This window comes from Syngnathoides biaculeatus, chromosome 16 (genome assembly GCF_019802595.1).
Source record: "Syngnathoides biaculeatus isolate LvHL_M chromosome 16, ASM1980259v1, whole genome shotgun sequence".
NCBI lineage: Eukaryota > Metazoa > Chordata > Actinopteri > Syngnathiformes > Syngnathidae > Syngnathoides > Syngnathoides biaculeatus.
Window position 1 is genome coordinate 22,948,095 of NC_084655.1, and position 25,910 is coordinate 22,974,004.

Sequence of the window (25,910 nt, forward strand, 5' to 3'; positions counted from 1 at the left end):
GTGAGGCGGGATGCAGCTGCTGAAATCCGACTAGATCCAGCTGAAGAGAGAAGGGAGCAGGTGGGTCAACAACCCCGCTCGGGCCGTTCCCAGAATATCAGGCTGCAGCAGTCGGGCCTCCGCCGCTTACCTCCGAACGCCCGTCCCGCTTGACGCACAAACACGTTGATAACACGCAAATATGGATGCGCAAACATCCAACTGCATCTGAAGTTTTACAGCGGCCATTTGAAGAAGAGTACCAGTCTATACAGCAGGGAAAAATATGTACAATTATGTTCAAAACAAGCATGAATATCCATGGAGCCACGACCGCAAAATGTTAATTTGGACGCTTGCAAAAACGTAATACAAAAGTACTTTAAAATGTTGGTTTGTGGTTTGTTTAATCAGGCACCTCAGCGGGCAGCCAGGGTCTTTGTGGATTGAAGACCAATTAGGAAGTTCACGGAAGGAAACTTTATTGAAGGTTCGTGATAAACGTTCTTGTTATTTCGAAAATTTTGCTCTTCTGCTCAGTTTGTAATGGCCACTAACAGTGGTTAGTATAAAGTATATATACATAAAAAGTATAAACAGTACAAACATGGCCCTAAATTTGTGAATTTAGTCAAGCACTTGTTCATTTAAGGAATCAGGAAGTTCACGATAGAAATACTAGAAGACGACATTGTGAAAAATATTTTTAAAATTAAGTTTGTTTATTGGTTCCTATTTAGCTATTCTATTTGTAAAACATTACATTTTACACAATAGAATGTCCTTTACTTTGTTAATTTAGTTGGGCACCTGTCCAGTCCAGTTCTAAGAGTACTCGTCATAATTTACTAGACATTTAGTAAAAAACCCACCTCTGTATTCCCTTTGTTTCCCTGTGTAACATAACATTGTTATGAAAAACTCCCCTATTTTCGCTTTGTCTTTTAGGCACCATGTAAACAGGAACCTCGCTAGCTTTGGCCACAATCTGATTGGCAGCCATCTTGATAGAAAACAACAGCATGTTGGAAGATTCCAGTCAGACGGGCGAGCGAGGCTCTTTGTGGATTTGACGCCGCAGGAAACTTCTCGAGATCTTGCAAACAACGGCCTGCATTGCACTGCCAATGGTAATTTCTCCTTAATATTACTTGTTTTTAATGTACCTTTGTGTTTGACTGCATTTGTTGTGGATTGATCCATAAGTTCACCGCTGCGAGTCATCATTGTTTCAAAGAAGAAAAAAACTTTTTTTTAAAGCATTGGCTTTAGTCCTTCACTCGAAGGTCAGCTAATGTAGTTCATTCGCGATTTGTTTGTTTCTGATGCTTCGCTTATATTTTGGAAATTCTAATTTATGCACATGGATTCAGTGATGAATTCTGTATCCGTACATCTAGCTGCGTTAGCATGATTACTACGTACCTTTATACCCAATACTACATGTAACTGGAGCCGTTCAGTTTTAACGTATTCAAAGTTTTGTGGAAATCACTTTAGTATGTTTAGCGCCATGCTACGTCCCGGCAAACGAAATGGAATTCAACCACACTACTAGCATTTCTCTGCCAGGGCCGCCAAGTCCTGGTCGGGATTTTTGCATAGCGTGGGTGCGCCGTCGCTTGTTGGGATGTCGAAAGGGGGTGCACGGCTGATCTTCATCCTAATCATCTGCAGAAAAGCGACTTTTGTTCAACATGTGCGCGCTCCATGGGAACAGGAAGCAAGGATACGGAGGACATTTTCCATTCTTTTGATAATCGCAAAAGTCATATGCTAATCGGATGCGAAGGAGTTGCAAGAGCTCGAAGCCGCCATCAGCTGCGTAAAATATGTTTTTCTTGACTGACGTCCTGACTTGGGGTCTTGACGCACATGGCACACTCCCCCTCAACACCCCCCACCCACCGTGAGTGCAGCAATTCCTCCTCCTGTGCCTCCCGACGCATTCACACTTTGAAAGAACCCACTGTCTGGCCCACCCACACCAAATATTATGATGCAGCCATTGCCGTGCAATCGTTTTGCTTTTCTGTTGTCAAACGCAGTATGGATATGAAAATAACCAATCCGCGACACCGTTCACCGCCGTGTGGGGATCCGAAAAACCCAACCTAAAATCTTGCCTGGTCACTTTTTCACTGCACCGTACTGACTTGGTTTGACCCGTTTCTAAACGTCTCTTCTCACCGCGTCTTTGGGTTGCTTTTGTAATTAAAAAAAGGATTGGGTGGACATGTTGAAAACAGCACCACATTGGACTCATAAATGGGAACATTAGAACAATAGATATGACGAGGATCCGGTGCATTTTACTTCTCTACATGTGACTGTTGGTCACTATAGAGATTTCTTTGAGAAAGGCAAAACAAAAACAATTTTAGCAGTGCGGAAATCTGGAGCAATACAGTCAACAAATCTATTCAGTCCCGGTTTTTGGACTTATTTGTAATCTTGAATGTTGCAAAGATGGCATGATGACGAATCATCAATTTTAGGGTATTTGGACTAACCCAACTCTAAACATTCCAATCACACCCATACCAGCTGGTGTTATTGCAAAACCTAACCCTGATCATACGGTATTTTGACCAAGCACCTAAACCAAATCCTGATCCTAAAATATTGTCACTGTCTGCTGGAATCCTTATATCTTCAAAACCGAAACAAATTGAAATTCAAACTCGTAGAGTGTGAATCGACCAACATTCACTCTTACGGCTTGCTGCCGTGGTAGCGCCTCAGCAACCCGTTATCATCATGCGGCTTCTGCATGCTGCTGCTGGATGGAAGTGCTGGAGCAGATCACGGAATGGACCGCTTGTATAACAGCCGCGAAATGGGAGATTTTTGCATCCAGTCCGATCCAATATTCTTTTTTTATTCTCATTTTTTTTTTTTTTTTTATCTCCCGTGACGTCGGACCGATTTTTCCGAGAGCGGGCATCACTTCACTCCCTTCTTGACTGCAGTTTCTTTGATCTTTTTTTCTTAGTTGCTACTTTATGGTCACTAGGTGAAATGTTAACGGTATAAATATCGTGCCAATCATCTGTTTGTCATTCATTTCATAGCCAGCAGACTTTTAGTGTTCCTGAGTATCTTTTGTTGACACAGGGCGATATCTCACACGCTCTCACACACCCGTAGGAAAAACAAAGGCTTCCATACGTCACGCTGCGCTCTGGGTTATTATTCGTGTTCTTATCTGTCACTGCGGTTCATCCGATCCACATTGAGGGTCATCTGAGCTTCTCCAGTCGCTCGGTAGTGGGTGGATCCCGAAGTCATGTGGATCTCTTTTCGTCTTAGAAAGAGTGAGTCAAAGCATTAAACATATCAAAACTGCGCTCATTGGTGTGTGTGGGTGTGTGTGAAATGAAGTACTTTTCCTTTACTTTCTTTTTTCGTTTTTTTTTTTTTTTTTTGCTCCCCAACACTGCTGTGGCCAATTAATCAGCCATTACTGCCATTTGTGTTCCTTGACTGTAAATCTTTTCATCTATCGCGTTAAATTGCCCTTCGTTGTGACTCCAAAAATGAAGCCAGATGTTGTTGCCATGGCGCCAGGGCGACGTGTTTTGCCTTTTTGCTGCTGTGTCATCCTTAAGCAACCTCCGCCACATCATGCTGAGAGCAGTGTGGCGCACATACGCAGGCTCGCGGAACGCCAAAGAATCACTGGCCGAGTGCAGTTCCCTTGTCCTGAACTTTTAAGTGCCATAAAATTGCATTTGTTTTATTTTGGTAGATGTATTTACAAAGTGACAAACCCCGGTGACCCACGTCCAGGCAAGGGAAACCAAGATCCAATTTTTGTACTCGTCATAGGGGTTTTGGAGTCGTACTTTGTCTGGTCCCTCACCGAGGACCTTTTTGCCATGGGTGACCCTACCGGGGGCAGGTAGCCCCAGACAACTTAGCTCCTAGGATCATGGGGACACACAAACCCAACCCAGTACGATAAGGTGACGGCTCGAGAGGGGCTTTGTAATCTATTGATCTCCGTTCTTACCCTCACCTGTGGGCACGAGCTGTGGGTCGTGACCGAAAGAACAAGATCCCGGATACAAGCGGCTCTCCCCTAGAAAACGGTTGAGAAGTTCGGTCGTCCGGGAGCGGCTCAGTGTCGAGCCGCTGGTCCTCCGCATTGCGAGGAGCCAGATGAGGCGGCTGGGGCATCTGATTCGGATGCCTCCCGGACGCCTCCCTGCTGAGGTGTTCCGGGCATGTCCCACCAGAAAGAGACCCCGGGGACGACCCAGGACACATCTGTGAGTCTATGTCTCTCGGCTGGCTTGGGAACTCTTTGGGATCCCTGCGGAAGAGCTGGAAGAAGTGGCTGGGGAAAGGGAAGTTTGGGTATCCCTGCTGAAGCTACTTCCCCCGCGACCTGTCCTGGAAAAGCGGTAGAAAATGGATGGATGGATATTTACATGCATGCGTACCATTTTGTAGAATTACTGCTGAAGTACAGCACAGTTGTATTTAACTTTGACGCTCTATGTTTGCATTTTTAAAATGTTAACTTGTTTGTAATATCTTCCCCATTTACAGTTTTTGTGCCATTTGTGTTACATTTTAATGGAAGAATGAATTCATTACCCATGAGTATGAAAACCTCTGCATTGTTTTGGATGAAGAGTTAGCCCTACCGCTATATTCGAATGTCGGCGCTCGAGAGCGACAAGCGAGTCACCGTCTCCATCCACGCCGCGCTCGCCGCCATTCCTCACATCTGCTTCCTGGAGCAGCGGCGGGGAAGTCTCGGCGAGGGCTCCCAGCGGAGCGAAGCCGCCATGTGTGTGCGCATGTGAGGGCCGGAGTGGGATGTTTTTTTTTTTTTTTTTTTGCGCTCGTTTCCTTTTTCAAAGGGTAGTGCTGAGGATGTGTTGAGAAGTTGAGTGTGCTCTCTGTGGAGGTTGGTTGCTTGGTTGGTTGGTTTGGTTCAGAGGATGCTTGTGGTGAGACAACAAGACGGAGGCTTTGCACGTGGCTATTTTAATGTTTGTATTGGGTTAGAGAAAGTTTCCATGCAACGCAGTCTCCAAATCGCGCTGCGGGTCCTGATTTGTCCATTTAGTTTTTTGTTCATTTTTTTACGTGTTCCCTCGTAACAAGGGAGTCAATAATTGTGCGACAAACCCTATTGAGTCATACCTCATATTAAAACTCTTCACGAGTGCTTTCCACATTTGCAATGTTTTATTTTCAAATCAGTGATGGTCTTACTTACAAGTCGGTTTTCTTGGACCTCAAATCGATTTTGCCAGTGGAAATAATTTCAAATGTCATTGATCCTTTCCATGAAGAGACAACAGGAAGGAGAACTGGAAGTTGCAGAAATGAAGATGTTGAGGTTCTCGCTCAGAGTGAGCAGGTTGGATGGGTTTAGAAATGACCATTAGAGGGACAGCAAAAATCGGATGTTTGGGAGTTCGAGAGTGCAGACTTCGATGGTTTGGACATGTCCAGAGACGAGAGTCACTGAGAATATTGGTGGAAGGGTGCTGAGGATGGAGCTGCCAGGCAAAAGAGCGAGAGGGAGACCAAAGAAAAGGTTGATGGATGTTGCGAGAGAAGACATGAGGACGGTGGATGTTCGAGAGGAAGTTGCACGAGATAGGCTTGGAAAACTGTGGCAACCCTTAATGGGACAAGCCGAAAGGAAAAGAAGAAGACGATTGATCCTTTCCAGTAACACAAGAACATCAAATACATTATGCTGCAAAATATTTGTTTCGTTTCTTCAATGGCAAATTGCAATGAAAGTACTGGTCAAGCAACAGCAAGGCTTGCATCACAGAACGGAGCCGTTAACAACATCCTTTTTTTCGTCTTTATATGTAATCGTACGCAAAAGCAAATGTACAATATTTATTCCTTTACATTAGGACCCCAGCTTGTGTGCGCGATGGATGATAGCGTGTACCGGTGACGATCGGCGCGTTCATCTTTTTCTGCGACCGTGCATACAGAACATGACATGCAAAAAACCAAACAGAACTTGCGGCAAACGGGGAAGTAAAGCGTGTCGGTGTAACTGTCGCATCTGCGCCGCTCATTTCCCCTTTTTTTTTTTTTTTTTTTGTCTGCCAACCGTGGCGGAATGTGGACGCCGATAGCCATCGACCGCTTTGCATCCAAAAAGTGACTTGTCCGCACTGAAAATGGACCCCAGGGCGGTATTTGTTTATGCAAAGGCAACCACTCTTCATGCAGACATTTGAGAAGGAAAATAAGATGCAAAACTGCTTGTTTGCATTTTACTTTTTTTTTTTTTTTGTGTGTGTGTGTGGTGACATCACTGGGCTTTGGTGGACTTTTGCAGACCGAGAGCAATGTTTGGTTTGCATTCTCTCTAGCCATACTCATGTATGTCTTGGGAGGTTGAACTTCACATGCCGAGAATATAATTTTACTTAAGTGCTGACAACTGTAAAAACCCAAGTTTGATCTCACTGGGACCTGACTGAAGGCAATTACAGGCAATTAAAGATGGGAGAAAAATGAAAACATTTCAGCTTTCGCAGATCTGCCACATTATTATTTTGCGGTCTGTCCACAATTTCTCATTCAGTTTGAATGTGGGGCCGCGTATACGGTTATTTGGGCTGGATTTAAACTGCAGGTCCGAGCGCCCAATTTCCACTTTTGTTGTGTTTTTGGGTCGATGTACATTTCAAATGTCCCGAATGACCGTGTCGACATTGATGTAACGCATGAAACAACTCGCAAATTGCTTGAAACCCAAAAAAAGCATCAAGTTCGGGAAGTGACATCACAGAAGTAACGATCACACCTTCTCCTATTGATTTAATTGAGGGAAGTCGTCACGTTACGGTATTATTTTAATGATTTACTGATGGAGGCATCTTTTAATAAAGTATATGTAAACTATTCTTTCATTGTGGTTCAGAAATGTCATATTTAGGCCGACAAAGCTGTGTAAACTTCACCAATCAATGTGTTTTGATGGCAAATTGCTTTGAGGGGGTGTATGTGACGTTACGGGCACGTTTACGGGTCCTCTGCATTGGAAGTTGATTCTAGTCTTTAGACATCTGATTTTTCTATTTACCTTGCCATCACACATACTGAATGGAGTTAAAAATCCCGGGAGGGGTGAAAAAAAAGTTTATTAGCAAAGTCATGGTAACGCTATAATGAAATGTATTCTTGAATTAATGCCACTCGGTCCCACTTCACTACCTGGCAAACAATAACCCCAAAAATGTGAAATGTAGTCCAGTAGTCCAGGGCCCCAAGAGCGATTCATAGGTGCCAGATGTTGGTGGACTCCATGCAACACAGATGTCAAGCAGTTCTCAGAAGTGGTGATGATTAAACTAATTATTACTTCACTGATTGACAGTTAAAATTGTCTTTATACATAATTTAGTTTGCTTAATGTTTGGTCATTGCTTGAAAGTCACATTAAATTAGCTTCACTTGATAAATCTCTTAACTTTCAAATCAAATGTGCTGGAATATATCGCGACCCTAATGTGTTCTTTGGTGTATAGTGGACTGAATCTACCATAGTCACAAAATGGACTGGCCAAAAATAATATATTCCCAGATTGTACACCAGACTAAGATTTGAGGAACAACGGTGAAAACTGTGACAGGAAAAAGTGAGCTGACTTCCTGTTTTGTTTTTAGTTCACGTTTATGGAAGGATGAAGATATGTATATCAAGTTGTATTGTTTGGCGTTCAAGTGGCATGTTGGAAGCGTGACGCTGCGCCTGTCCATTATGAGGACCTGGCTAATCGCTGGACAGCAGCACGCAAGACCCTCAGGCCAGAAGGAACGGTCTTGGGGGTGGGGCACGGAGGGGGAAGCCTGAACTGGCCTGGACTGACCTAATAAAAAATAATAATGATCATCATCATAAAAAAACAGCAGGAGCATGTAGATGGAGAATTCCTTGGATTATTCCCACGCCTTTCACCGCTCCTTCGGTCTTTCCCTGACACGCCTCTCTCACTCCTCTTTGGTCATCAAACCATTTTGCAGTGTTTTTCTTCTGAAGTCATCCGGTGATTGATGGAGTTCTGGTCTCCTCACTCGTTTTGGACTCACTTGCTGTTAAACACCATCTTTAATAGTTCGGTAAAAGGTCAACGTCGAATCTCTTCTGGATCTAAAAAAAACAAACCGTAATTCGTGGCCATAAAGGACGTTTTTGATGCTACTTTTAAAGGAATAGGAGAATTGCTCTGCTTCCCAAAGATGAGGTCACGTTTTAGACGGCAAACTAAATGAGCCTGGATCAAAACAATGCCCCTGCTGGAACTTACAGCTCGGATGAAAATATTTTGAAGGATGGCTGCATGAAAGCACAGCAAGCCCGTGGTCGAGTCGAGGGCTGTGGGGTGTTCCATTCCGTTCCTATAAGTGGCAGGATTATGCATTTCAAGTGCTTGACAAGTTTCAAGCGAGAGAAGGATCAACAGGCCTTCTTTGGATTCTGCGTTTTGTTCTGGAACTTTATTTTCCTATTGAAACAAGATGACCCAGAAGTAAATTCTTGTGAAAGTTGCTTCGATGCAGCCTTTAGCACACTTTACAGCAGACCGACCCATAATCCTTTACAAGAGTCCTTTCTGAAGCACCAGGCCACTGACAAAGTTTGCTAAGAGCTACGTACGAGGCTAAACTTGATGCGGAAATTCACTTCCCCAGTAGTTAAATTTGAAGTCAGCATTTAGTTGTTTTTTTTTTACGGCTTAAATTATGGGCTCTCAAAATAACGACTGTGATGTCTAATACTAACATTGCAAGTTATTGTTTGGTAACATAACAGTAATTTAGTCATCATCTGTCATTTATTCTCCATAGCTTTGGGTTTTCTTCCCTTTGCTTACTATGCTTAACTGTGTTTGCTTAGAGTCTGTAAACCTTGTTGGTGGCCTGTTGACTGAAATATTGCCGTATAGAATTGTGGGTTACGTCTTTTAATAAAGTAACTTATACTAAGGGTGGTTCTTGAACTCAAACAACCTTTCCTCCCAGTACTTTGGATCATTAGGTAGGGTAGACAAAGAAAGCCACAAAGCACAAATCTGAATCCAAAGAGGCCCACAGTCTAAGGGAAGACGATTAAGAGTTTCACACCAGAGACTTCCGTCAGCGATTCTTGCCGTCACGTGATGACGTCAGATAGGAAAGCGGAATCAATTGCAGCATCCTCCCACTAAATTTTCTCGGTGTAATTTAAGTTCTGGAGCACCGAACCTTCTGCTCCACGTAGGTAATAAAACGTAAAAATAAAAAGTGATATATTTTTTTTTTTCATCCAAATATATCAAGCCTCCTTCCCCTCCTCCTTCTGCCATGAGTCATTCTTTGGGAAAACCATGTCCGTCGAGATTCTTTGCTTTCTCCGCTTGTGTTGACCAAGGGTGAGGTTGTTCTCTGGACTTCTTGAGGCCGGACCACACATTATGGGAATCGGCTCCGAAGACACACCTCGAGTCTCATGTGAGAGACTTTGGACGCCTCTGCGCACAAATGCGTCGCATCGTGGCGGACAGATGCAAACCAATCCCCTCGAGAATCGCTGAACATGTGACTGTTTGTGTCTCTGCAGTCACCAGCTTTATAAGCTGCCAAGCCACAAGAAAGAGTTCAATTAAAGCCGGAGTCGCTTGAAGGCTCAAGAATTTTACATAACTCTGAATAACTCCTTCCAAAAGAGTTCACGCAGTGTCAGAGAATTTTACATATGAGTCCGAAAAATGTTTCCCTAACTCAGGACGGTCAGCAAGATCGCCACTCGATTCGAGGTGAAGTAGCTTGAAAGTTGGAACGTTACCAATTTTTGTGGTTGAACCGAATGATTCGCAATTCTAATTGCGAAATATTCCCGTGCTTTAATGCGTTCGTAGCTCAGCACGTCTCACTTCACTGAGATGAGTTTTGATTTTCTTTGGCTTTTCGCGTCATAATTCCAAATGTCACAAAGAAAACTGGAAAAACACCGTAGCGACTGTACAACCCAAAAAACAACCTTCTTTTAAAAATCGCATGCGTCTTAGTAATGTTATGTAAGATGGATAAAGTGAAAACTTTATGCGACGCATCAAAAAATGTTTTTGTGTAATTTACTGGCAAAAATTTGTGCAAAATATTTTTGATACAGTTAAATTTACGCCGTCTTAGAATAGTCTTAGTACAAAGGTTTTCTCCTTCTATTTATACTGTACTTCAATGTTGGGAGTCAACAGGCAATGAATTGTCTCAGACTCTCGACTTTAATTATATCATTTTATAGATTGAAGAGACTTCAGTCACTCAAAGATTTGATTATAGAAACCCCCCCCCCCCATTTTTTTTTTTTTTTTAGTATGCATGTCAAATGTGAATAATTGCATTTCGGAGGCAAGTTCAGAAGTTATCGTGGGAAAAAAATGATTCAATTGGACACGTTTTATAGCCTGTTAAAGCTTCTCCATATTAAAAAAAAAAAAAAAAAAAGTTTTAGCAACCTCAAGTTTCAAGAGAACTTCGCCACTGCAAAGTATACAGTATTAAAAGTACAATTACAGTCTCAAAAACTGAGCAAAACGCTCGACATGCTTTCAGTCGATGTTGCCAAATTTGTCGAAAATGAGTCCTGAAAAATTGCGTTTCTACACTTTTTGCATGAGCTACCTGATTTTTTTTTTTGTTTGTTTTATTCTTTTATGTGTAGTCTCCTTCGCATTCTTTTCCTGAAAATATTTTCGAAATTTGACTGTTATTGGTGTTAAAAAGTAACTAACATAAAATACTCTGTAATACCAATATATGGTTTTAAAAAGACAAATGTTTAGCTGCACATTTTCACTTTTCATACGAGTAGACTCATTTCATTTGGGTTTCTGTTGTGCAAAGTCACTTTTTCGACACTATTTTCTTGGCATGCCTATTTGATGATTAAAATAGCCACACTAGCAACTTTCGTCTAATCATAAACCGTAATCATATATCATGACTTTGCCAAATGTTGTTAGGTAAGATATTTAAATAAATAAATAGCAAAACCGAGCCAATTGACAGCAACACAATGACCGCTCCGTATGCTGATTGATGCCCAAAACAATTGGTTTTGTGGATGTTTTGTGGATCCAACAACCAGTCACTTCTACACACACAAGCACGCAATACCGCGATTGCTTTGCGGGTAGCTTGTAACCCAAGTGTTTTATGAGCAACTGGTCCAACAGGACTAATTGCTTCCTGAGGGAGCTGCCTCTCCTCCCAATGACTGATTAACGGCTAACATACGGTTTCTCGACAACCTTGACAATCTTTTTTTTTTTCTTTCCCTCCTTTTTGGTCCCCAAACTTTTTTTTTTTTTTTTTTTTTATTGCACAGCTCCACCGCAAATCTCTTGTGTATTTACTTTGTGTAGCAATGAGTCCCCCCCCCACCCCCTGTTTATTAATATGATTTAACGATTATTAGGAGTACCATGTTTTCGCCGCATGTATGGCACAGCTGCCATATAAATGTAATAGTCATCTGTTTTAGCTTTTTGCAGGAAGGCCTGTGCGGACTGTGCCACTTGCAGAAGTGGCAAACACATTTTCATTTGCCCTGGTGTTGATTTAAAAAAAAAAAATAAATAAATAAAATTATATATATATATATATATATATATATATATATATATATATATATATACACACACACACACACAGTATATAATGTGTGTATCTGTTAAAGATATTTTTCTAGCATGCTATTTTCAAAGAGTTGCATCACACTGCAAATAAAAGAAGCAGAGCAATTATTGTTATCCGTTTTAGTAATGTGGAAAAAAATGGAAATCAGAGAGAATTTGGGATTTCAAATCTTCCCGATCGGGAAGATAAAAATACACGAGCTGTCAAACCTTAAACTGCACGGGGACTTTTTAAAATAACATAACGGGAAAATGAGGGTAAAAATAAGTTTAACAATTTTTAATATAAAAATATGTTTAATGTAAAAGAAATGGTAATCTTCACTCTTGAATCTTCAGTCATGAAGGCCTGCAAAAAAAAAAAAAAAAAAAAGTTTGACTTTTTAGTTTAAAACATCAATTTTACGATCCTCCTTTAAAGATTTTCTCCAATTGTTACCAAATCGGAACCTTAAGTTGGGTGAGACTAAATTGTGAAACATTTGAGATTCCACATTGTGCGTGGGTGGTGCACGGCAACCAAATGCAAGGACTCAAATCCGTTGTGACGTGTGATGAATGTCTTAAAACTTCAGCCAGATTTACATGAAATTTGGTGGGGACATCTATCATGACTGAAGACCTACAAAAAAAAAGAGCAGAAAATCTTTTGTTTGGGTTTGAAGCTCCCATTTGTGTGATTTTTTTTTTTTTTTTTTTGGCCCTTCCCAGGGGCGCCTTCAAATGAACACGACTAACCCGTCGGGAAGGCCGAGACGTTTTTTGTCCTTGGTACTTGGTGTAAAATGTTTTTGAACCACTGGCCGACGCCATCTAATGCGGGCCGAGTGCCGATGATTTTCAGCTCAGGCCCATTCGTGGCTCCTCACATCTTTTACTTTGCTACCGTTGTTTTCCGGCCTCTCGCCGCATTTTCTGCTCTCATCGGCCCGTGTGATGATGCCACTGGGAGCGTCGAGCGGATGGCTTTCAAAAGACGACCTTCCCCAAACAGGATATCAGCGTAGATGTGTAGGCTTGCTGCTCCGTGGGGGTGCAAACAGTCCCTCCAAGCCTGCGGGGCGGGGTTCCGGGAGGAAGAGCTGGTCTTCCTCAAGGTCGCCTCATCATCAGCTCCTTCATCTCGATGTCATCATACGCGGTAGAATCGTCAAGGCTCCATCGTGCACCGTCATGTCTCCTGCTGAAAAGTAGTCCTCGTGCCATTCGAAAAACTGTTCAATGCAGGACTCGCTTAGTGTGGGCCCTGAACACGTCTTACTTCTGCTTTGAGTTAGTCATTGCGATTGGCTGGCAATTAGTCTGGCTCACCTGCGACCCAGTTGGACTGTCCATTTGTTTCGCTTTGTATTCAGTTATTTTTAAACAAGTTTTGGCGAGTCTGTTTTGATGATAATTAGTTCCGTCTGGTAAACTCATATGCTAATGACTGAATTTGAGCGCTGCCTTCTCCATTGATCAGCTTCAGTTCCTTCTTTTGTGCGCACACCTATGTCCAATCTATGGATTTTTTTTCCTTTCAGTTTTCAATCGCTCAAACCTTGTATATATTTTCATACATTTAACAGTTAAAAACTTTTAGCTGACACACACAAACTGTGGTATCCAAAATTCAAAATGGACTTTTGGAAGACACTTTGTCCAATTAGTTGGGTCTTTTTTTTTTAACTTCTATATTTTGTAAATATTTTGTTAGATTTTTTTGGGGGGGGGTAATGTTCAACATTTTTGCTGGGTTTTTTTTTTTTTTTTTTTTTTTTTCTTCCCACATTTCGATTTGGGCAAAAACGTCTGACTGACTGATAATATGTGGAAGTATAGTCATGCGTTCTAAAGCCTGTTATTAAGTTTTGAAGGTTTTTTTCCCATTTATTTTCAAAATATTTGACGTAAATATGAACACAATTAATGCATCAGTATGATATATTTTACATCTATTTTTATTTCATATAAAAGAAGAAAGTGCAGAGATATTTGCCATTTATTGGGCCGCAATGAAATTCATCAGAGTACGCAACTCTTTTCTGAAAATGATATCGAGGGCGACGCAAGCGTTTGGACCCGGGCGGCGAGTCCTACATCAGGCAGCGGCGGGGCAGGGGCCATTTTTGCATTAGCGGAATCACATTTCGAGAGCGATTCGGCATTCCAGGAGCCCTTTATTCGATTAGCCGTAATGTCATCAATGCAAGAATGTACTCTAATAAATGGAAAAGTAGCCGCTGAATTAGTTATTCCCGTCAGCAAATTCCCACGCCAGCGTCGCCCTCGCCGCCCCCCGTCCCACCGGCCACATTGCCTCCTCAGTCTGTAATATGACGCATAATTATACTAATTTCTCTCAATTGCATTAGCCAAGGGCCTGCAGGAAAGAAAGGGTTTCTTTCTAAGATGCGGTGATGTGTGGTCAGCCTCCCTGCAGCTCTGAGACGACTACACGGAGGTGGTGTGGGGAGGGGGGGGTGGGCAACATGACCCCTGGACACCCCCTTCCTCATTTGCCGGTGCTCTTTACTCCTCCTCCATTCCCCTGAAGCCCAGATCCGTCTTTTCTCATTCCATATCTTCCTCCCACACCCTTTGCTTCAAGTTCATGTCAGCTGAAAACACGGCCTTGTTCCCTGTAGTGAGATCGCCCCCCAACGATTGTCCTCTTCACATCACTTTGTTGACAATTTTCATCCGTCGCTTGTATCATAACCAGGCAAACGATCTCCTGCAGTTGCTTATACGCGAAACAATTCAGTTCACTTTGTACAAAAAGTAATGCAATTAGTAAATCACGTTTTCTTTGGTGGGATTGTTTGGACTCTGATCAGTTTTGTGGTTAGTCGTTATGACTTTGTTCAGTCGGAGGTATATCTCGTTCAGCTAGCTAGCCCGTCCAGCCGCTAGGAGCTAAGGATGGAATGGCGATTTGGTAAAAACGTACTGTGGCCATTCAAGGAGTCAATTTTGTTCTGATGTTCATCAACTAGAAATCGTGTTACAGTGGGAAGTAACTGGTACAGTAATAAAGGAAACAAGTAGACAGCTTCGATAAACACAAATTGCGTAACACGCCCAGCAGTGTTGACCTGAGTTTCAGCTTGTCCCAAATGACACTCTACAAAACCAGTTTCTATACATTTTTTTTTTTACGACACTACATTGAGATACAAGTTTAATTTGTTCTGCGACAAACAAGCAGAGTGTGGAAAGTGTCCAATCCACTGCTGTGATTATTATTTTCGAAGCAGTCCTCATGACTTGGTCCAATCAAAGTGATGCGGAATGAGGGGCTCCGGGGATCGCGGGCCGCGGTACAGCTAGTGGGAACAGAGATTCGATTATGAAAGGCGCCATTGTCCCGCCTGGCTGGCCACCGCGCAGAAAATGAATAAATCAAAAGACGAGAGATCAAGAGTGGAGGCGAGGATGGGCCTGCGGACTATCTGACATCTGCATTTTCCAATCTACTGCCCTCATGGCGGAGTGTTTTCGGGATCAGCTCGCCATTGACACAATGGCCAAAGAATTTTGGGTTGAATTACGGTGTGAGACGGCCTCTAATCAGATCTGCTCTATATCTCTGTCTTGGCTGCCAGCGCAACAATCAGCCCTCACGCATACCTTGGCTGATTTATTTGTTGTCAGGTTTTTGGGTGAGGAATTCCATTATGGACTGTTTACCTAGTGGACATTAATTATGGACACATAGCTGGCGGAGGAAATGGCACGTTGGATTAGAAATGTAATGATTGATGATTATAAAAATTTATGGGAAAGGTTTACCCTGCAGGTTGTTGACATAGATTTGGGTTGTGTCCTGCCTAAGTCGCCACTTGAAGGCTTTAACAATAATTTGTTACAATATGAAAATGTGGAAGTGTTCAGCGGATGTTCCAAGATCAAACACAATTTGTTCTACCCGGTCCTTGTTTTGAAACGAGTGTAGGAAAAAAAAAAAGCATCCAAGATTTGATAATGTATCACTTTTTGTGGGGGATTTTGTATATATTTTTTTCAACACTTCCAAACCAGAAAATCCGCAGATGTTTGGCTTTCCCAGCATTGTTTTGAAGATGGCCTTATTTCCTGGCATTGATGCTTGCAGTCCTGAGTCACCAACCCCTAAAACACTATCAAAATCATTCATATTACCAAGATATTTTTGGACACTCGTGTCTCACTGTCACCCAAGACCCAAACCCCATCCCCTAGTGTCCAACCAGAGACCAAAACCCCAAACCCTCCACCTAGGTCCAAGGGATGTCTATCCCAAAGCCAAATCCAAACCCTGAATCTTTAGTCCTCATTTTACCAAGACATCATGGGCAGTTATAGTTGGACAGTCTTACCCTAGACCAGAACCCTAAGCCCTAGTACCTCTGCACTAACCCTAGCCAGAACTCTGAAGCCTAACCCTCTGATATATTGGAGTTATCCAAACCTTCTTTTGGTTCTCAGAACTTTAAGGAGTGGTGTCATCCAGGTGCCTAGCGTATGGACTGAGGCAAAATTAGGATTTTAATATCTGGAACAGTCTTGCAGAAGATGTGGATCCAGGGTGAAGCTGCAAAGTATTTCACTGCCTTGTGTCCAATTTGTGCTCTACAAATCAATTTTCAATTAACATTTTCAATTTTAATTCTCCATTTTACCAAACCCTAATGACTTTATGGGAACAGTTTGGATCCTAAAATTGTGTGTTCGGATTGACCCAAGCAGTGCTTAAAGCCACTCAAAGTCTGATGTGGAAGTTCCCCATATGAAATGCACTACTTTGTCTTCCCAAGACAAAAACAAACAGCGAAGCTGAATTAGCGAGGCCATTCGTGGTGGCAAGCCAATGGCCGAAGGTCAGCGGTCCGTTGTCCGACCCTTGCAGCCTCACGGCCAAGGGGACACGTGGGTCAGTTAGAGCGAGACCGACAGCTGCAGCCAGAACGCGGTGCCACTTCCAGGTGTGCGTGTACAATGGTCGGCCTGTGCGACCCATCTGTGCGGACAAGCCCGACTGGACCGTCAGCCTCCTTCTCGGTATTGACAGCACGCTACAGGTGCCCAACACATCTGGCCTTCGCGCACATCTGCTGAGCCACTGATAAGCTAAATGAAGCCCCTATGGACGAGCCAAAAGAGTCGACAGCCCAACAAGTTGCCCTTCACGCCAAATGACCCAACAGCGCATTCATTACAGGAGCAGGCCGCAAGTTCACGACCAGACGACCAGTCATTAATTGCATCTGGGTCGGCGTTCGGAACAGTCGTCACACTGTTATTCCATTGACAACAAGCCGCCAGGCATTTTTCCGTACTAAACACATCCCCGCGGATAAGCCCAGCTCTGTTGTAGCAAAAGAGCAACGACAAAAACGTGTTTGTCTGAAAGAAGGCCATTTATAAACATTTTTCTAAGCTAAAGGAACATTTGTTAGTTGTGTAAAGCGGCGATTCACAAGCACTGTGCCGCGGCACATTAGCATGCACTGAAAGATCGTCGCATGTGCCGCGGCAAATAATCCAATTTCGCTGAATTGGTCTGAAACTTCATTTTTTTTTTTTTTTTTTTTTTTTTACTCACAACAAAGAATGTGAGCGAACACATCAACCGCGCAGTTTTGAAGTTTGGGGTTTGAATCCCGGCTCTGACCTTGTCTGTCAACTGGGTTGTGCTCCAGCTCCCCCGTAAACCTAATGACCAAAGGAATATTTATTTCTTCACCAAATATTTTTTAAATTAACATTTTTGTGTTGTACTAAACGTTAAGATTTCCCACTTCAGTCGATGTGCCTTTTGTGACGTTTTTGTTTAGTGGTGTGTAGTCACAGCTTTTTGAGTATTAAAAAAAAAAAAAAAAAAAAAAGCCTTGCTTGGGAAACACCGGTGAAGTGCAACTGTGCCATAACTCGCGGGATCAACGTTGCCCGCCGTCATTGGCGTGCACGCAAAGTGACGGCGTGCAAACCAGTTTGTCGCTTCCTCCTGTCCAGTCGACAGTGTTTGCGTGACCTCGCCAAGGAGGAACAAACAGAAAAGCGGGTAGCGTGCGTCACAAGGCAACACTCATTTCAGCTTCGAAAAGTCTATCCATCCGTTCATTCGTTTTCTGAGCCACTCATCCTCAAAAGTGTCGCGGGAGTGCCGGAGCCTATCCCGGCAATTTTTTCGAGCAGGAGGCAGGGGTCCGCCCTGAAACTGGTCTCCGGCCTATCGCAGTTTTGCAAAGTCAATTAACAAATATGTCAGTTTCCATTTTCCAAGCCGCTTGTTGCATTTTAATTTTGCAAGCAGTGAAACCTTTTGAACAATCTCTATTTGCAGAAACATTATTCAGCTGCAACAAACTGTTTTTTTTTTTTTTTTTTTCTCAATATCAGCTATTATGAGAAGATTGTGCATTTTACATGAGTCTACTGTATTATTGTGGCCTATTGGTAGTGGACCCCCGCAACCACCCCTGGTTTTTATTTATCTTGCCTACGGACCACCAGATAACCCCGCGTTTTGCACTTGGGTTCACTTTTATCGGGATGCCGCGCACGCTGTCAGGAGAAGACGCTTCTCCAGTACGCCCACCCGCCGTTCTTTTCCCTTTCTGGGTGGGTGGGCTGCAGTTTATGGGCTCCTGGAGCTGGTCATCACTGGGCTGCAGGGGGACTGTTCCTGGCTCAAGCCCGGAGGAGCGCTGGGGAATGTTACGCTCATATGTTCGTGTGTGTTTTTCGACTTCCTGCGTGGGGTGGGGGGGTGTGGACATAATGGGGGTGAGATGAACCTTGACCCTGACCACATGTCCCGGTCTCCTCGCGGCTCACCCACACTTCCGCCCTCGTGGCCTCTCTGCTCCTCTCTCTGGACCTCGGAGGCGTCTTCATCCTCCTCCTCCCATTTTCAATTTATTTTCTTGCAACTAAATGCCGCGCATGATGATAATTCAACATCAAGAAATATGTATTTCACTGTCTTGTATTTATTTTATAAATTCACTTTCATGTTTAGTCACGCTTTGATGTATTGTTTTATTTAAAGTATTAGAAAGTATTTCCTTATTTGACAGTAATAGTATAGTTCTTAATACTACATTGTTCATTTGATCCTTATTTTTTATTGCAAGGATTATTTTTTAAGAATGCTGATAAGAGTAATATTTTTTATCGATTTGATTAATACATTAGTTTTATTTTAAAGGATTCATTTCATTTAGTCTTAAAATTTTTATGGATTTTGTTTATTTTTAATCAAAGTGATTTATTTGCTACCAATTTTATAATTGTATTAAATAATTATTTATACTTTATTCTTTCCCGATTGGTCATGTATTATTATTATTATTATGATACATGCATTTACTAGTTAAAAAGGTAATAAATTGGTAAATTACAGGAGTTGAAATTTGGAAGAATAGTTTGGGGAAAAAAATCTACATCTTAATTTAATCAACAGTATTTACAATGTATTGTTTCCATATTTATTGTTGATTAGAGCTATATAATTTATATTGCAATGACTTTTTTTAAACAATAAATTTTATTTTATTCCATCCCAATAACTATTTTTGTTTTCATTTGTTGTAAGTTTTAAATATATTTAATCAATGGTTAATTTTTCCACATACCTGTGTGTCACTACAACATTAATAACTGACGTATATAATTATTATAAAACGTTTACGTGATCAATGAAGGTTTGCAAAAATTGGGTCTAATTTCACCAGTAAAACACATTAACAAGAAAAAAAAAAAAGTGTTTCACAGCTATATTTTTATACACAGTAACCCTCTTTGAAATGTTGCTAAGAAGTTATTAATTTTGTATTCTGTCTGGGTGACATAACGGTCTCAGGTCAGTTGGTATTCGCAGCTCAGCAGGGGTCCTTGCCTTCACCGAGCCTTTTCTTGCATAAAATCGACGTATTATCCATAATATCCAATGCAGTGGGTTCAAAAAAAGTTCAGTTTAAATAAAAAAAATAATAAGTCAGCTGTGTAAGTTGCAGGTACAATCAATCGATTTCGGATGATGTCGGCTGATGCGACTGTGTTAAGTTGTTGACGTCCGTCTTCGTCCTTTATCAGCTCGTCATCTTGTTCAATTTGGCACACACGTGTTCCCCGCTCGCTCGTTCCCGGAAGTAGCGCCATTCCGCTAACTCACTTAAATACAGTCAAATTACATAATCGCACAGCCTGAAATTAGCTGAGCATGCCCGTCAATAAAGACTGCAGTCTGTGCCCATTGGCGGGGGGGGGGGGGGGGGGGCTGCCCTATAATTGCTGTAATTAAATGCTAGCGTCTGCGTTTTGTGTTATTGGATTTATTTCAAGCGATTAGCCCCGAGGGCAATGACTGATGGCTGAGATACTGGCGGTGGTGGTGCTTGCAATGCTTTGTGGGTAATGAATGCTAGCCAGTGTGTACGCATGGAAAACAAGCCGTTGGTTCTCAAAATTAATGTCATCAAAATAATTCAATCAACAGCCTATTCCAGGGCCGAGCTGTCATCATGCTCATACATTTTACGGAATGCAATTTTCACGTCACATTTTATCACAAACGTGGTTATCGTTTCCGAGTCAATTTGTTGATTGGGAAAAAGTCAGTATTTGCGTGAAAGCGGTGGCATGTTCAAGAAAAGTTTGTGTTTTTGAGCGAGAACATATTTCCATCACACCTGCGAGACGTAACCGTATTATCGGGTATCGGTAGTCGTCAAATGGGAAAAAGTGGACTCGTACTCTGTGGGGAAAGAAATCTGACGTGTTTGTAAAAGTAAAATTCAAGTCAAGTGGAGAAACCTGGGAAAAAATGTACTCAAGTATTTGTACTTGGTTACTTCCCGGGACGGTAAAAGCGGCCCAGCATTGTCGCCCGATGAGGTAGCGGCTGCAGCCACATTTCAGGTGTCGTCTCCTCTCGCCGTGTTTATGAGCCTCCACGTGGGTGTAATCCCAGTAATTGTTTATTACATCGCTCCAGCCGTATTGCGGGTAATTACTCGCGGGTGCCCCTACCCTGTAAAATCACTTCCTGTCTCGCTGAAGCTCCTCCTCCGAAAGTACCAAAAAAAGGTGATTCATATTACAAATTACCACCACCCCCCCCCCACCTCCCAAAAAGGTGATTCATATTACAAATTATTATTTTTTTTTTTTTTTAGATGTGTATATGCAGCTGTAAAATGTAGCCTGTTAAGCATCATTAGAGGCCCCGCTATTCCTCGGTGGCGCTCCGTTGGGCCGTAAACTGTTGGCGGCGGGGGCGAGCTCTTAATTAGACTGCAGCGCCAATTGGAGCGGGGAGCAAGTCGAGCTCGTCGTGAGGTTCGTGGCGGCGCCTCAGCATGACACTTAACTGACAATTACTCTACATTTACACTCATTTCAAATCCCTTTTTCGTGACGTTTTTTTCTGTCAGCTCCTGGTTAAAAAAAAAAAAAAAAAGAAGAAAAATATTGAAATTGTTAAAAATAACTGTATTGTGAATTTTTTATGGTTCGTAAGACTATTCAAGCTAACAAACACAAAATATACTGCCTTAAATAGATAATTAAATAAATTACGCATACCCAAAATATACCAGAGTATACTTGTATCTCTGATTAAAAATGTTTTTTTAAACTGTTAAAAAGTATTTAGAAATAAAATTATCAGTGCATGGCTCATAAAAATCGTTGATTTTTATAGTAACAACTGAAAATATGTAGTTTATTATTAATAGCAAAAGTATGGCATTTTATTATGAGTCTATATTCATAAAATGTTAACAAAACTTCTATATACATTGTGCAATTAATATTCCAACTCACAATAAAATGTTCACGGGACGTATTTTGAAAATCGTTAAAAAATAGACACAGTATAAAACTAAATATTTTTCAAGCAATTGACGGATTTCTGTAGTGAAAAAAGTCAGCTCCAAAATGTGTAAACAATACGCAAATAATACATCATGATTAGGAGCCTGTGAGCAATTGTAATGTCAAAATATCGTGTTCTTTCATATACATAAACATATTTATCCAAAAAAAAACAGCAATAACATAAAAATGTACCCATATGAAGGTAACACACACACTATATCACAGACACAAGACAATATACATGGTGTTGAAATATATTTTAGTACGATTCCCAACTAAATTCTATTTTATCACTTTTTTTTGCTTTGCATTTTTGCTTTTTTTGTGCGTGTCTGCAAAGTAAGAAAAACTTTCTGGAGAACCATAAAATAATGAGATGACTCTCATATGTGAGACCCAGCGTGATACGACACACACACACAGCTGACAACAGACACCCAACACGCACTGGACACACATGTACGAGTCTGCACAGCTGCACATGCTTAAACACAGAGTACATCTGTCCATAATACATCCGTCAGTCCCGCCACATCTGTGCACTCCACACACACACACTGCACACCCTCCACCCAGCTTGTTTGGAATCCAGCCAAGCCTCAGCTGAGCGCTACATGCGCTAACCTCACACAGTCATGTTCCGCTCCTCCGTCGGGCCTATTTTTGGGCTCGTCCTGAAGGAAACGCGATCAGTTTACTTTGATCCGACAACCCAAAAGGAGACTCTTAACCGTGCGTGACGTTTGTAATCGCTTACGGAGAGGATGATGGCAATCGTGCTTGGGTTTGTTTTTTTTTTTTTTTTTTTACGAGGACCCCTTTAAAATCTTCAAATCAATGTTTTGATAACATGTTCTGACTTGCTTACCTATTTGCATTCCTAAGCTGTCATAGAAACGGGACTCTGTTGTAAACCCACAACCCATTGTAACCCTGTATGTTCAACTTAGTGGCAACCTAAAATGTATAAAGTGCACATTTATCTGCAAGTGATAATTTACTCACATAATATTTGAAAAACCAATGATAAATACAGAATCAAAGACCAAAAAGTGTAGACTGAAGCCAAGGGTTACAGGATTTGTGTAGCGTTTTAACATGATGTCAAAGAGTTACTATCGTGTTTTAAGGATGAAAGAAATAGATTGAAAAAAAAAAAAAAAAAGATGAGGTGGCTGAGGCGTCTTATTCGGATGCCTCCCGGACGCCTCCCTGGTGAGGTGTTCCGGGCATGTCCCACCGGAAAGAGACCCCGAGGACGATCCAGGACACGCTGTGGAGAGACTAAGTCTCTCGGCTGGCTTGGGAACGCCTCGCGGTCCCTCCGGAAGAGCTGGAAGAAGTGGTTGGGGAAAGGGAAGTCTGGCTATCCCTGCTGAAGCTAGTACTTCCCCCGCGACCTGGAAAAGCCCGGTCTTGATTTCATAACGTGAAAATTCATACATACATTCATCCACACAAACAGCAAACCCTATAATGGACACATCCGTGGTGTGCATGATCAGGAGTGAACCCTGCTGCGAATAGCCAACATTTGTGAGAAAATGACACCACGCTGGAATGGCTTATCTTGTAAATGGCACCAAGACCCCAAAAGATGGCACCAAAGAATTAGCGTCACTGAGGAATCGGGAGTTTGGGTTTGAGTTGTGGCCTCTTTCCTAAAAGAACAGCAAGTTTTCATCACATTTTATCCGAACATGGCTTCTCGTGAGACAAGTTTCGCCACCAACCATCGCCCCTGCCCCCGAGGTCATTCATTGCAAGCGTGGCGGGAGGGGACAGTGCAGAATGGCCGCTATTGTTGTCGTCTCACCCGGCGGAGGAAGTACAAACACCACCACCACCACCACCGCCATTCGGACTGTGCTTTCTTCTAAGTGTGTTTTCCCTGCGAACGCTCGCAGGTGTTCGTTTGTCGGCGCGTGTTGGCGATTGTCTGCGCTGCGGCCGTATCACCACGGCAACTGCTCTTTTAGCTAACGTGTGGTGTGAGACAGCAGGACACCGCCACATGGCCAACGTAACAAGTACTGATTTTTTTTTTTTTTTTTTTTTTTTTTTTAACATCTTAAAATGTCAAAGACCCCACACATGACCCAGAGGGGGGGAAAAATAATAATCTTTGCTGTTATAGTGAGTGGTGAACATGAAATGTACATCACACATGCTATGTCAAGCTACCAAGACTGACTCCAGACTGCCAGAAAATGCAAAGAAGAAGAAAGGGGAGTTCTAGAAAAAAAAAAATAAAATAAAAGCTAGTTAAACTTTACTTTTATCATACTCACTTTCTGAGCAGACCCAGGAAGAAAAGTCAGATTTATCGGTCAGGACCAACTTTGAGATGCTTACCTGATAATCCGGCTTTTCATCGCAAGAGAGGGAAAATGCTCAAAACTTGGTCAAATTGTCAGAATGTGTATACTTCGCTCAAGGATTTGCGATTGTAAACATTGAAGAGGTTTAGCATTGTTGGCCCAGAGCATTTTCAGAGCACATCCTGGAGGGGAAATCCTTCACCTCCACACCTCATACTACAGGATAATCGCTCTCAAGATTATCATGAAGACATCCAATAATCGGGCGTTTGCTGACTTTGACATTAAGCCTGAGACAATGCACAAGTTCGGTCTGATTGTCGGTATGGCTGTTACCCCCCTTTTGTTGAGTTCAGTAGCGGCGTAAAGTGATTTCGACAGAAGCAAAAACAAAAGTGCGTATAAACGCATTCAGCGCGATCGCCGGCGGTATCAGCACAGCAGGCAACGACAGCCGCGGCTCGTGAGCGCGGCAAAACCTCTTCAAGTGCGAGGTGCGGAAAGGTGTCTGGCGACGCGCCCGACCGCACTCGCTGGCACTCAATACAACACTTTGTGTGTCTGCTTCACATTCGCTGTACCTGCTCACGCCACGGAAAACCACTCAATGCCGTCACTCAGTCCATCCTCCAAATGAGACGTCTCGTGTAACAGCCGTAATGGAAACACACCGCGGCCTTTTGGGGTGTTTTTCAGGAGACGCAAAGACTTCCCAAAGCGCAAGTTGGTCAGGGAATTGGTGTTGACCCTTGAAATGATGATTGCAAAAACAGAACATGTTGAGAAAGGACGGGAAAATAAGGGATTTAGTTGCTGTTGCGATTTTGTACTTTGGTTTTGGGATGGTGTGGAGTCTCCTGGACCTCCAACTGAAGTCTATGTTTTCTCCATCTATGCTGTTGTGATCAGAGGATGATTGAGAAGACACTCAAGCGCAAATGTTCACCCAAAACGTTCCTTCTCTCTGGATTTTTTTTTTTTTTTTTTTTTTGGTTGGTCTGCAACCTGACAATTGAATTTGATTATCTGGTGCTGGCACTATTAGATTTGTGAAGGGAATGTCTCTGCATTCCCCGAATGCGTGCCAGCGCTCGGGACAGATTCCCCGTGGTTATATAGCGACGGCACGAACAGTGGATGAACCATATTGCGTTCTACGCATTCCGTGGGCTGTCATCATTGATGGCTCAACTTGGTGCCAATAACGCTAATTACCCAGGATGCACTTGCCCGGGAAAACTTGTGGGGTTTATTTGAGGATAATCCAATATACAGCGCTGGGTTAAAATCAGGCCATATTTAAAGTGGAGAGGCTCACAAATTCGATTTTCAACCAATTCATTCCCACTCAACGTGTTAGTCCTGTGTGAATTACATCAGGTGTTGGATCCATGAATGAACCAATCAATGTACCGGTTCGATAAGAAATTGTGTTTAAAGTCCTCTTCAATCCGCCGTTTACATTTTGAGATCATGAGTGATCATGAACACTAACTTGGCCAGGTTAGGGTTAGACTTGAAACAGGATATTCTCAGAGGGGGAGAGCTTCTTCATTTGAGATGCAGAGAGACTGGGAGAGTACTTTAATTTATAGATTTATTCAGTTTATACCCTAGGTTAAGGTATATTCTATGATAGGACCAGAATTAGTGTAACTTTGGAACCAGTCCTCCGAGTAACACAATTTTAGAGTTTAGGTACAATATATTCTGGTTTGATAGTCTGATATTTTCCTTGGGATCAGGGTATTTCCAGAACCCAACAGTTATTAAATAGCCGTGTTTATTGGCTCATCATCAGAGATGGTATATTCTAGGCTTGTCCATCCATACCCCAGGATCGGTCTATATTCTGGATAGTGTGGTTTATTCCGCCTGATTTGGGCTTTATGTTGGGGATAGTGTGGTATATTATTTGAAGTGAAGATGCAGTATTTATTGACGTAGTCTATTTTAGCACTCTTGCAATAATTGAATGAAAATCTTACAAACGAGATTTTGGGGGGGGGGGTGGACTTGATGAGCTTGAACCTCTGACCTCAGATGCATGATGGAACAATTTCCGAATGTCCCTTTTTCGGAACAA

At 42.3% G+C, this 25,910-nt stretch overlaps 1 protein-coding gene across 2 annotated transcripts in view; it reads left to right on the forward strand.

Annotated features, from left to right (window-relative positions):
- The window catches only part of LOC133515134 (ras-related protein Rab-26-like), a 61,878-nt gene continuing 35,968 nt past the window's right edge, over positions 1–25,910 (forward strand). Inside the window, exons 1-3 of one of the 2 annotated variants that reach the window (XR_009798967.1) lie at positions 1–60; positions 394–469; positions 928–1,109. The gene's annotated coding sequence lies outside the window, so the exon portion shown is untranslated. The remainder of the gene's footprint in view (positions 61–393; positions 470–927; positions 1,110–25,910) is intronic. The other variant, XR_009798966.1, reaches the window with a different exon arrangement.